This window comes from Sphaeramia orbicularis, chromosome 13 (genome assembly GCF_902148855.1).
Source record: "Sphaeramia orbicularis chromosome 13, fSphaOr1.1, whole genome shotgun sequence".
In the NCBI taxonomy this organism is placed as follows: Eukaryota; Metazoa; Chordata; class Actinopteri; order Kurtiformes; family Apogonidae; genus Sphaeramia; species Sphaeramia orbicularis.
Genome location: NC_043969.1, coordinates 12389889 through 12402892, shown reverse-complemented (window position 1 = coordinate 12402892; position 13004 = coordinate 12389889).

Sequence of the window (13004 nt, the reverse complement as noted above, 5' to 3'; positions counted from 1 at the left end):
GTATATTATCGTAAAAAAATTATATATCTCACTTTCCGACACACACTCTTTATTCAGATATGCGATATAAAAACAGATCAGCCTTAACTACCTTTAACCCTTTAAGTCAGGGGTGTCAAACTCATGTTAGTTCAAGGGCCACATTCAACTAAATTTGATCTGAAGTGGGCCGAACCAGTAAAATAATAACATAATAATGTATAATGTCAAAACCAAAGTGTTCTCAATGTATTAGAATAAGCCAAATTAAACCATGAAAATGTTTACATCTACAAACTATCCTTTCAAACAATGTGAATAACATGAACAAAGTGAAAAAATAAGTGTAATTTTAACAATATTATGCTTCAAGTTGATCATTTTCATTTGTTCATTATAACTTACAGATCACAGCAGGTCTACAAATACACTAAATATTTAATATCAGGCAGAATATTGTTAAAATTGTACTTACTTCTCAAAAAACATTTCAGGTTGTTCATATTTGTTCAGGTTTTTGTGAAATTATACTTTGTTTTAGTGTAAATACATGAAAATATTTACATTTACACACAAAGAAATTTGGAGTTGTGAGTATTTATAGATTATTATGATAGTATTTTACTGATCTGACCCACTTGAGATTGAATTGGTCTGAATGTATATCCTGATTGTTATTATATTCAGTGTAATTTTTTGCATTTCACAAATTCATCCAAAGGGCCGGACTGGACCCTTTTTTTTGCGCGCCAGATTTGGGCCCCGGGCCACATGTTTGACACCTGTGAATTAGAGGATCAACAGGTATTAAACAGTTTCGATCAGTAGATTATTGTTGTCACCAGTAGCTGTTTGGGTCTTTATGGGTTAAGTACAGTAACAAAGTCCAAATACTTAGTTACATTCCACCACTGGTGTACAACAACAAGAAACATGGGCTGAATAAGATGCTTCGTGACTGAGGATGAAGCAGAAACTTCCACTGTTTGATTGAGGTCATTCGTTTAGTGTGTGTCTCAGTGAAAGTGCGCTCTATCTGTTGGTTCACCCTGATCCAAGTCCTTCGTGTCCTTCCTGATCTATTTTCTTTCACACACTTGATCCACTTAATGAAGGCTCATGTTTCTTCTACGACGGACCTTCATTATTTATAACCGAGAACTCGTCTGTGTCTGATGGCGACGATAAAAAAGAACTGAACTCGAGCCACGCGAAGTTTGACAAAGACAGCACACATGTAATGGAATACGTCCATTTCACTTCTGCATTTTTTCGGTCTTGCATATGTTTTATTCTACACATATTGAGCCCCGGGCCAGTATCATCCAGCCAGTGTTCTTTATGCTCTGTGTTCGCAACCTTGGGATCAATTAAACATTAAAGTGAATGGAGGTTGGGTGCAGCTGAAGGCTCCCATTGGGGTTTCTTATCATTCACAGCTGATGGAGCTCTGTCTCTTTTCTCTTTTACTCTCTGGTCTACCCTCCTCATTCTTTTCTTGTCTCCGTCCCCTTGCCCTAATGATAAGGATATAGAAAAATAAGAGCGGATAAAAAGGGAAGCAAATTAATGAGGAGGGAATAACAAGATATGATCAGGCTGCAGTGACAAAAATATCCTGACTTTTTAACACCAAAAAGAAAACTTGTCAAAGCAGAATATATTGAAATCAGATCGCTGCAGCAGAATGTTCTGTTTCATTAGGACTACACCCTCTAAGACAGTGGTTCTCAACCTTTTTGTCAGTGATGTACCCCCTGTGAAATATTTTTTTCAAGTACCCCCTAACCAGCGCAAAGCATTTTTAGTTGAAAAAAACGACTTAAAACAGAGTGCTGTGCCATCACTGTCTGATTTATTGAACTTTGGAACTCTGTTTGTAGTGGTCTGTCTTGAATTATTTGGAAATAAAAAGATATAACTTAAAAAAGAAAGAACTAATTAACTTAATTATAAATAAAGATTTGTGCACATAAAAATAATTACCGTAAATTCTGGACTATAAGCTGCTACTTTTTTCCCACGCTTTAAACACTGCGGCTTATACTCCGACGCGGCTTACACGACGATTTTACCGGTACCACAGCGCACCTCGGTGGTGCCTCGGGGCCAATGCTAGGTGCCGTGGCACCGCGGTACCACGGCTCGGTGCATGGCACCGCGGTGGTGCCTCGGCTCGAGGTGCCGGTGGTGCCGCGGCACCGGTGGCACCCAGCTGTGGCACCGCGGTGCCACGGCACCCGGCACTGAGCCGCGGTACCGCGGTGCCACAGCTCCGTGCCAGGTGCCATGGCGCCGTGGGACCATGGCTGGGTACCATAGCTCAGCTCGGTACCACGGCTTGGTACTGTGGCATCTCATCCCTACTGCACGTCGTGCGTAATGTTAAATGAAAATGATATTACAACAGACGTAATAACTTGTTTTTAATCTTTATATTTTAAAAATAAATTAAAAGTCCTACTCTAACAAAAAACAAAAAATTTGTTCACTTTCAAGTGTCTTTCAAGTCATTTTAAGTCCGTGAATCCACAGCCGGCGCAAAAGCAAGTCAATCCCGTATCGGCACGAATCCAAAGGAAACCCCGATAAGTCCACTGACAAAAAAAAAAAGAAAGAGAAAATGTGCTTTTATTACTATCCTTTTATTGCCTCGTTTTTGTCTTTTGTTTTTTAATCATCATATTAACAGCGAATCAACCTATAGATATGACAGCAAGCTCACACATATCAGACCCATTTACATACAGGGAAGAATTTCATTTGAACTCAAAGAAAATCTTTATCCAATTACCGTCCAGTTTTGACGCAATGAAAAAAAAAGGTTCCACTCGGTCCCATAGACTCCCATAGAAGCCAGGCTTCAACGGGGAAATGCACTGAGCATAGATCGTATGAGGAAACAGCGCAACGGGAATGTATGAGAAGTGAACAACATGGAGTCTGATGATTTGTGATAAAGCTGATTCTGAACCAACTCGTCTGTGAGATGAACGTGTTTTAACACATGTGTAGTCAATGAAATGTCAACACAACCGAACATATTTAACCATTTAATTTTCGTAATGATAGGGGAAGCCGGGCTTCTCTTGCAGTCTATGAGAAATCACCACTGGTGGACACCCGCAGCTTATAAACCGGCGCGGCTTATACGTGTACAAAATTGATTTTCTTTCTAAAATTAGGGTCTGCGGCTTATATTCAGGTGTGGTCTATAGTCCGGAATTTACGGTTTCAACACAAAGTGTCCTCCTTTGGGATCGTAGTAAAGATCTGTTCTCAAATACATAAATAAATGTATTTATAATATGACCCCTTTAATGTACAAACAAACAGAGGTCAAGCTTTTAATTTGGAACATTGGTTTCAAATTCATTTTAGGTCAGGAGCCAAATTCAGTCTATTTCAATCTCAAAGGGGGTCAGACCAGTCAAATAGTATCATAATAATCTATAAATAACGACAACTACAATTTTTTCTCTTTGTTTTAGTGTTAAAAAAAAAACAGTAAAATCACATGAAAATATTTACAAACTACCCTCTCTCTCAAAAAATGTGCGTAACCTGAACAAATGAACAAAATAATAATAATAATAATAATAATAATAATAATAATAATAATAATAATAATAATAATAATCTTTAGAGAAGAGCAGTTTCTATAATTGTATGTCTGTTACTAAATGTTTTGTGTATTTGTAGATCCACTGTGATCTATAAGTTGTAATGCACATGTGTGAATGAGAAGTTGAGGCATAATGTTAAATAATATTGAAACGGCACTTATTTTTCTGTATAAATTTTAGTTTGTTCACGGCTGTTCATGTTATTCCCCTTTTTTAGGAAAGGATAGTTTGTTAATGTAATTTATAAACATTTTCATGTAATTTTACATTTTTTAACACTATAACAAGGAGGAAAATTTGGAGTTGTCATTTATTATAGATTATTATGATAGTATTTGACTGGTCCGACCCACTTGATATTAAAATAGACTGAATTTGGCATCTGACCTAAAATGAATTTGACATCAATGTTCCAAATTAAAAGCTTTACCTCTGTTTGTTTGGACATTAATAATTTTTTCTTACCTTTTTTGCTTGTTGTCGCAAATATGCAACATACCCAAAAATCTATCTATTTTATCTGATATATTTAATTTAACAATCTCCCGCATCTACTTTTCTAGCATCTACTAGAAAAGTGGAAAAAATAAATAAATAAAATAAAAGGATAGTTTGTAGATTTAAATCTTTTCTTGATGTTATTGTACTTTTTTCACACAATTCTGAAAAGTTTGGAGGGGACATTTTTACCCTGCCCCCAAAGGAGAGGCAAGGGGTATTGTTTTTGGTTCGGTTTCTTCATTTCTTTGTTTGTTAACACTCTAGCAGCAAAACTATTGGTTGAATTCATACCAAATTGGGTTTAGTGATTGCCAGTGACCCAGAATAGATGTGGTTACATCTTAGCAAAAGTAGGTCAAAGTTAAATTTTGCATGAATTTTTACAATCTTTTTTTTTTTTTCTCCCATTTACTTATAATGGGTGACATTTCAATTGTCTATAGAAACGTCAATTTTGTTTTAATTTACTTCAAACTTGGCCCATACAGGGTGGGGAAGCAAAATTTACAATATTTTGAGGCAGGGATTGAAAGACAGTGTATGACCAATTAGTTTATTGAAAGTCATGAGAATTTAAATCTTCAAATCATATTTTACTGCATTTCTAACGGTCTCTCTTCTTTCCATTATAAACAGTCTTTATGGACACTCCAACTATTTTTGAAATCTCCTTTGGTGTGACGAGTGCATTCAGCAAATCACACACTCTTTGACGTTTGCTTTCCTGATTACTCATATGGGCAAAAGTTTCTGAAAAGGTATGGATAATAGTGTTAGGTATGATTATGACATCAATATATGTTTGGTTTCAAAACAATTGACGTAGTGCCTGCTGAGAAAAAACAACTAAATGTTCATTGTAAATTTTGCTTCCCCACCCTGTATATAGACGCAATTGATATGCTGACATCAGCACACACATAGACATGATGACATCAGCTGGATCAAAGCCAAAATAAGATTCAATACGTGCAGGGGGCGGGGTTTGTTATGCCTGGCACCACTTGTTTATATAGTATTATGTTATTATTTTACTGGTGTGGCCCACTTCGGATCATATTGTGCTAAACGTGGCCATTGAACTAAAATGAGTTTGACGCTCCTGCTCTAATCACTTTCACTGTCGGGTTTATGCCATGGTACATGCACAATCCTTGCATTTATTTATTTATTTATTTATTTATTTACCTCCACCAAGGAACGGCGGAGGTTATGTTTTCATTGAGGTTTGTCTGTTTGTTTGTCTGTGACCACAATAACTCAAAAACTTATTAACCCTTTCATGCACGAATTAGGAGAACCTTAATCAAAATATTTTCCTGAGTGTTTTTATTCCTCTTTAGGCATGAAAAAAACAATGCAATTGAAAATTTTGTTGTGAAAAACAAATAAACAAAATAAATAAATAAAATAAAAATAATTTTAAAAAAAATTTAAAAATGCATTAAAAAAAAATAATGAAAAAAAAAAAATTCTTATGAACCTATTTTTCATGAAGTTGCAAAAATGTCCACTCAGCTGGACACCACACGTTTAATTTTTGACGCACAGAAACATGTATTTACTGATAAATTGTGTGAAAATGATGGGGAGGGCTTTGTGATTCTGGGGGTTTATGCTCAGGGGAGATCTATATAATATTACCAATTCATGTCAGAAAAGATATGTACTGTACTAAAACTTTAATATAGATATGTGTTAAAAAAAAAAAAAAAAAAAAGAACAACAAAATCCACGTATACAAGAGAACAGCTGTAGAATAACTGTCTACTGTAGTGACCAGTATGCATGAAAGAGTTAATGGATTTTGATGAAATTTTCAGGAAATGTTGATACTGGCACAATGAACAAATGATTAAATTTTGGTGGTGATCGGGGTGGGGCGACGGGGTGGTTTGTTTGTCTGTTTGCAAGAAAACTCAAAAAGTTATGGAAAGATTTTGATCGGGGGGGGGGGGGGGGGGGGGGGACTGATCTGCCTTGGTGGAGGTCTGCGTTCATTGAATGCTTTTCTAGTTTATTTAATATAAGCTTTATTTAACCAAGAAGTCCCTTGAGATAAAAATCTGTTTTTTTGAAGGAAATGAACAGAGTAGGAAACTTACATACAAGTAAGACAACATAAAATAGCTAAAAACCGGTGCAAAAATAGGCCACGTCTGTTGGACAGTTTGACAGAGCAGATTTGAATTCACCCAGGGTAATGAAATGCTGAAGCTGTAGTGCTGCTCTCTCCAACCCACTTGTGGCCTGGAGTCTCAGAGCAGCAGCCCACTCCCTCTCCTCCTCTATCCTCCTGCCACATGGCCACTTCTAAAGCACTTTTTCAAGACCTGGCGGGCATCAAATGATAACAGATCTAAGAAGCATTGCAGTGTCAGACGGAGCAGCCTGCACCTTCTTGCAAACTCTTAGGTGGGGGCATGTTCGACCAGGGGCCTCTGGCCAGACATGTCCCATCGTGGCCTCGCTTAATGGCTTCCGACTCAGGAGAACTACCAGTGCTGGTATCCCACTATCGGACTCCGTGGGGACGTGGAGAAGTTTCCTGCTATCCTGCTGCTAGTGGAAAGTCTGTCTTCCATCCCCAAGGCCATTTTTCCTCAGCAGATGGAATCCCATTCTCCAGAGATGGACTCCACATAGAGGCACTGGATTTCACCATACATTTGGAAAAAAAAAAAAAAAAAAAAAAACTCCTCCCACCCAAGGTTATTATCGTTAACGAAAACTAACAAAATCTAACGAAACTAGAATTGAAAAAAACATTTTGGTTAAATGACATAAATAAAAACTATAATTAAAAGAAAAAAAAACGACTAAATGAAACTGTATTGTGTGTTTACAAAACTAACTAAAACGTATAAAAATTACACTGGTCAACAACAAATTTAAGTTTTTTGAGTTGATTTAGGATCATTTTGGTGTGCTGAATCCAAAAATCACATTAATTTTACTCAATCAGGTCAACTTTCTGAACTATGCTACATATTGGCTTTTTCACATTTTTGCTTACATTTATGGGCATTTTCACATCATATATGTGATACAAAATTCTTTCATATTTCTTGCAATGAACGAGTTCTGAAGATTTTACTTTTGCCAATTTATGATTACTGTTTTTTTTTAATATTACAGGTGAATGAAATGGCTCCGACTAGAAGATCTTGCAAAATTAAGCCTGACGTATTCTGCTACATCTGCGATGAATACACCATTGTACCTAACAGGAATCAAGTCACAAATTTCATAAAGTGTGCTTGTGAAAATGATTTTTTTTTTACTTTAAACCTATTTTGGGTGAGAACTATATAAAAAATCAACTGATAAACGTCACAAAAATGTAATCAATTTTGTGAGAAGATTAAATTTTTCAAAATCAAATTAGCAAAAAAAAACCTGACCTGATTGAGAAAAACAGATGTCATTTTTGGACTTAGCGGTGCAAAATGGTCCTAATTCAGTTGAAAAAACCTAGACAACTTGCAAAAAACATTTTTTTGTAACCCAGTGTTATGGATAAAATTCCCTTCATTTTCGTCGTTGTCAATGTCGGATTGATATGAAATAGATTTATTTACCTTAACCAATTTTAGCTAGCGGCACCATATGATATTTAACGGTCATCACTTGTGGTCACTTGTGGTTTCCAGTCGTCTTCTGGTCCCCACTCTACCTGGAAACATGGAAACTAAAGTTGGGAGAAAACAGCAGAGTCCTGTCTGGGATTTATTTGAATACGACGGAGAAGGAGATAAAAGACATAAAAAAAACCTAAAACTAAACTAAAACTAAGCATTTAGAAAATAAAAACTAATAAAAACTAGCAAATCTGCTCTAAAAACGAATTAAAACTAACTGAATTAGAGGGGGAAAAAAGTAAAAACTGAATAAAACTAAACTAAAATGAAAAATCCAAAACTATTATAACCTTCAAAGGTAATAAAGTTTTCTTATGTCCTCAAATAACACACTAAGGTTGAAATTGTGAATTTCAGAATATTTCAATGAGTGGGCCACAAAATACAGATGTCCTGATCCAATCTATAGATTGGTATCAGTTGATGATCGGGCATTTTTTGTTTATTTATTTTTTGCAATTTGTCAAAAAAAGATAAAAAAAAAATAAAAGGGGGTGGGGGGGGGTAAACCATTACAAAAACAAGCAATCAGCAGGGCTAATTCAAGGTAATTTTCACTTGTTTCATTGGCAGATTATTATTATTATTAGGAGAAAACAGCAGAGTCCTGTTTGGAATTTATTTGAATATGACAGAGAAGAAGAGAAAAGATAAAAAAAAAAAAAAAAAAACGAAACTAAAACTAAGCATTTAGAAAATAACAAAAACTAATAAAAACTAGCAAACCTGCTCTAAAAACGAATTAAAACTAACTGAATTAGAGAAAAAAAAAGTCAAAACTAAATGAAACTAAACTATAATGAAAAATCCAAAACTATTAGAACCTTGCTCCCACCCACTGTCCCCAGTCAAGGCTGGAAGTATTATATCGTCGCTGTCAGGTGGAGACCTTGTAAGTCCATTTTTGTTTTTGTTTTTTTCATAAAATGATTCTCATAGGCGTTGCAGTGGATAGCAACTAAATTGGATTAAGCAAAAAAATCTTGAATTGAGCAAGAACTCTGCCAAAGGAACAAGTGAAAATTATCTTGGTAAGATTTCTTGAAATAAGATTGTCAAGATCTGTTGTGTAAAAGTAAGTTCTTATATCTCACTGAAAAGTTACTCTTTAGGTGATTAATTGTTATTTTAAGTGTGATGAGATGTTTTGACTAGAAATGAGAAAAATACACTTGGTAAGATTTTGATTTTTTACAGTGTACTATGGCAGCCTGTCCACATGTTACCACATTCTCATGTCAATAAAACAGACTTTTCAATATTTTACTCCAAAATTTATTTTCAGCATAGTTGAACATAATATGTAAAAGGTTTTGTCCTACTTTATATCAATTTCTGTCGACAACCACGTGTTTTGAATGTTTGTGTAAAGCTTAAAAAATTGATGTCCGTTTCAAGTCCACGTGTTACCGAGCAGTAAATTGACATTTTTCATCTAAAAATGATATCTCCCCTTTGAAGGGAGTCGTTCAATCAGGAGTCGTTCACTGAAAAGAGTCGTTCAAAAGACTGGCTCTTTTATGTTTTTTGCATTATTTTGAAACACCGATGTTTTAATGACTAAATAGGCTACATGTGATGATTGACATTACATTTTAAAGGTGTTGAATTGGCGCGGCAGTAAATATTATCTTACCGTAAAAAAGAATAGTTAGTTCAAATGTGTGGGTAAATACATGACATGAGAGGTGACATTAGGCAAATGCTGGAATTGGACCAAAAACATCACGGTACATTATGTGGAAAATAAAACATTTTCTTATGAAATAACATTTTATTCTCCTCAAAACAAGAACAATAAATGTGTGTAAACATACAGAAAAAATTACACAAAACACAACAGTGATTAATACGATCTGTACTACAATACGCTACGTAGCAATGCTTGTGAATGTAGCGGCAGAGTGAACGCCGGGCCCAGTTCTGGTTCCGGTGTGAGCAACAAACGTCGTACCCCCTCAAATACAAGTTTCCGATGGTAGGGGAAAGAAAATGAGGTGCACAACAACGGGAGACGAGCTGAGCCGAGTTGAACTAGTTCCGCGTAGTGGACATGTAGCAATAGAGGAATTTGTAAAGCATCTTAAGTTTCACTTTCACTTTCACCCCGCCCCGAACCGGACCCGGCATCTCATCTGTTATTATTATTTGTACATACTTTATATGTTATATTTTCTGTGCAGACAAGTTAATGCAACACACCCATTTGTACTCTACTATTCCCTCACCCAATGAGAACCAATAAGAGAATCTATAAGGAATCTGATCGATAAGCAATTCCGATTCCAATTCCGATTCCCATCCCTACTTACATGCCTGATAAAGGGTTAACCTTCATAACACATTTAGTACAACTGTTATTTGCATGTATTTCTTGTGTTTTCCGGTTGCGTCTGAAGAAGAACAGAACCTGAAATACACATATATAAATGCTTATTTCAACCCTGCAATAGCGACAAAGCTAAAGGTGTCCTAAGTGACTTTTCTACAGAACTGTATAATCATAAGAAAATGATTCGGATAAATTCCTATAAAACCGGGGTGTCAAACTCATTTTAGTTCAGGGGCCACATTCAGCCTAATATGATCTAAAGTGGGCCGGACCAGTAAAATAATGTAAATAATAAGTTAAGAACTTATAAATAATGTCAACATCAAAGTTTTCTCTATGTTTCTGAGTAAAAAAAGTAAAATTCTGTAATGAAAATGTTTACATCTACGAACTGTTCTTGAACATAACACTAACAAATATGAACCTGAAAATTCTTAAGACAAATTAGTGCAATTTTAACAATATTACACCTTATTTTATCATTTATGCATGTGCATTGCAACTTACAGATCACAGTGGATCTACAAATACACAAAATATTTAGTAACAGGCAGAATATTGGTACAATTCTACATACGTCTCTTAAGACATTTCATCTTGTTTATATTTGTTCAGGTTTTTCACATTTTTTGTAAAAGGATAGTCTGTAAATATAAACATTTTTGTGTAATTTTACTTTTTTTTATACTAAAACAAAGACAAAAATTTGCCTTTTTCATTATTTATAGGTTATTATGATAGTATTTTACTGGTCTGAACCACTTCAGATTGAATTGACTTAAAATGATTTTCACATCCTTGATTACCTCCGCCAAGGAGGTTATGTTTTTGCCAGGGTTTGTTTGTTTGTCTGTTTGTTTGTTTGTTTGTCTGTCCGTTAGTGTGCAACATAACTCAAAAAGTTATGGACAGATTTGGATGAAATTTTCAGGGTTTGTTGGAAATGGGATAAGGAAGAAATTATTAAATTTTGGTGGTGATCGGGGGTGGGGGGGCCCACGGAGGGGGCGCAGACCTCTGCCAAGGCTGATCAGTGGCCCCCCCCGTGGGCCCCCCCACGCCAAGGAGGTTATGTTTTTGCCAGGGTTTGTTTGTTTGTTTGTTTGTCTGTCTGTCTGTCCTTAGTGTGCAACATAACTCAAAAAGTTATGGACAGATTTTGATGAAATTTTGTGGTCTGCGCCCCCCCCCCCCGTGGGCCCCCCCACCCCCGATCACCACCAAAATGTAATAATTTCTTCCTTATCCCATTTCCAACAAACCCTGAAAATTTCATCAAAATCTGTCCATAACTTTTTGAGTTATGTTGCACACTAACGGACAGACAAACAGACAGACAAACAAACAAACAAACCCTGGCAAAAACATAACCTCCTTGGCATGGGGGGGGCCCACGGGGGGGGGGGGGGGCACTGATTATCCTTGGCGGAGGTCTGCGCTCTCCGAGTGCTTCTAGTTGTTAATATCTTCATTATAATTTTTGCATTTCACAAATTCATCCCAGCGGCCGGTTTTGGCCCCCGGGCCGCATGTTTGACACCTGTGCTATAAAAGGACAATGCCATCACATTATAGAGGTACTGTGATGTGAGTCTTGTACAGCCAGACCCCCAGATCTCCACACTTCATTAGGGAGTGAGATAAGTGTTGCATCACCCACTATTATTCTCGTATAGGGGGAAAAACAACGTCTGTGTCGTCTGGCGGGTTTGCGTTTCTTTAAACAAATCACACCCAGTTTCGGTGGCGCTAAGCACAGGATGTAGCAACTGAGCGTTTTGCAAAATAGTCTTGGGAGAAGATTGTTTTGGTGGAACATTTGCAGGTGAGCAGCCATGCAATTAAAAGAACTAAACCCCTGCCGAAAAAAAAAAAAAACAAACGTTATAGGATGTGTGTCTTTGACGATGTTGCAGTTGGAAGTCGTTGTAACAAGGGAAACAGTCACAGAAAGTAGGATGATCCAGACTGAAATAGTCACCCAGTGGTATACCTGAGTACATCCTGTGAGGCTGAGTACTCCATATCTGCGGTTCTATTTAGAGCACAGCTGTCAAACATGTGGCCCGGGGGCCAAATCCAGCCCGCCAAAGGGTCCAGTCCGGCCCTTGGGATGAATTTGTGAAATGCAAAAATTACACTAAGATATTAACAATCCTTTTAGTTCATGTTCCAAATTCAAACCGATTCAGTCTATAGTTGGTCAGACCAGTAAAATACTATCATAATAACATAAAAATAATGACAACTCCAAATGTTTCTCTTTGTAAATGTAAATATTTATATGTATTTACACTAAAACAAAGTATAATTTTGCTAAAAATGTCAAAAACCTGAAATGTCTTAAGAGAAGTACGTACAATTTTAACAATATTCCACCTGTTATTAAACGTTTTGTGTGTTTGTAGATCCACTGTGATATATAAGTTATAACATACAGGGTGGGGAAGCAAAATTTACAATGAACATTTAGTTGTTTTTTCTCAGCAGGCACTACGTCAATTGTTTTGAAACCAAACATATATTGATGTCATAATCATACCTAACACTATTATCCATACCTTTTCAGAAACTTTTGCCCATATGAGTAATCAGGAAAGCAAACGTCAAAGAGTGTGTGATTTGCTGAATGCACTCGTCACACCAAAGGAGATTTCAAAAATAGTTGGAGTGTCCATAAAGACTGTTTATAATGGAAAGAAGAGAATGACTATGAGCAAAACTATTACGAGAAAGTCTGGAAGTGGAGGAAGCAACAAAAAACGTACCAAAGCTTTTATTAAAGCTCTCAAATCCAAAATCCTAAAGGATCCAACCAAATCCATGAGAAAAATGGCAATTGAACTTGAGGTAGACAACAAGACCGTTAGAAATGCAGTAAAATATGATTTGAAGTTAAAATCTTACACAAGAACACCAGAACAC